This window comes from Carlito syrichta, unplaced genomic scaffold (assembly GCF_000164805.1).
Source record: "Carlito syrichta isolate Samal-C Ts95f unplaced genomic scaffold, Tarsius_syrichta-2.0.1 Scaffold314713, whole genome shotgun sequence".
NCBI classification, from domain to species: Eukaryota; Metazoa; Chordata; class Mammalia; order Primates; family Tarsiidae; genus Carlito; species Carlito syrichta.
Window position 1 is genome coordinate 653,110 of NW_007258809.1, and position 1,170 is coordinate 654,279.

Genomic DNA, 1,170 nt, shown 5'->3' on the forward strand with positions numbered 1-1,170 from the left:
CCGGCGGCCGGCCCCGCCCCCTGCGCCTGGCGCGGTCACGTGACGTCCCCGCCCCGCCCGGGGCGTCTGCCTGGGTTTAGATCCGTGCATTGGAAGCCTGGGGTGTGTGGCGGGCAAAGACCCGGAGGCGGAGCTCCTGTGGGCCCATGTTGCCGTCCCCCATCCGCCTGAGGGCTGGGCCTAATTGCTTTTTCCCGTTTCTCTCTCTAGCACCAAGCTCAGTGCTCGTTGATCCAATGGTGAGGCTTGAAATGCTGGTAACACAGGATAAACTAGTAACGGAAGCGTCTTGTGTGATTCTGAGGGCGCCGGGTGGAGTGTCCTCAGCTGCATCTTCGTTGTGAGCAGCCTGCCGGCGGCATGGCGCTAACAACGGGGCAGGACGGCAGTTCGACTGGGTTGTGGGTCCCAAACCACGCCTAGATTTTGGGCTTCAACATCTCCCTGTTTGCCCCGAGCTGATCTCATGACCGAGCTGATCTTAGGAGACGGAGGCCACCTAACAGTAGTTTTGATGAAGGGCCCCTGTGTAAGATGGGATGCAGGTGGCTAGGAGGGCCTCTGTTCAGTGCTTGGAGTGCCTGGGACTCTAAGGTACTCAAGGCTGGGACTTCTGTTCCTGAGGGCTAGGCTTTGAAGACCGTGCCCTTTACCCTTCACCAAAGAGTTAGCCCAGAACAGGCAGTTCAAAACCAGGAAAGACAAGTGGACAATCAACATGTTAAAATATTCTCAGCCTCTTGGCAATCTAGCAAACCAATTAAAATGACAAGAAAATACACCTGCCAGACTGATACAAATTAGAAAGTTGGACAAAATCAAGTACTTGCAAAGATATAGCGTAATAAGACAGGGATCACAGGAGTATAAATTGGAACATCCGTTTTGGAACACAGTTTGGAGTTATATTGGTAACTTAAACATGTTTCTACACGCTGACCCAGAAATTCCACTCCAAAGCAACTCTTGTACGCCAGGAGACATGTACAAGAATGTTCACAGTAACTTGTTCATAATAGGAATCTCTGACAACAGCCCAAATGTCATCAAGGGTAGAATGGAGTTTTAAAACTGTGGTATGGCCGGGCTCGGTGGCTCAGCCTGTAATCCCAGCACTTTGGGAGGCCGAGGTGAGTGGATTGCCTGAGCCCGCGGGTTTGAGACCCGCCT

General features: G+C 52.7%; 1 long non-coding RNA gene across 1 annotated transcript in view; it reads right to left on the bottom strand.

The window, feature by feature from the left end:
* Positions 1-1,170, bottom strand: part of LOC103274306 — a 27,921-nt gene that overhangs the window by 19,712 nt on the left and 7,039 nt on the right. The window lies entirely within an intron of this gene.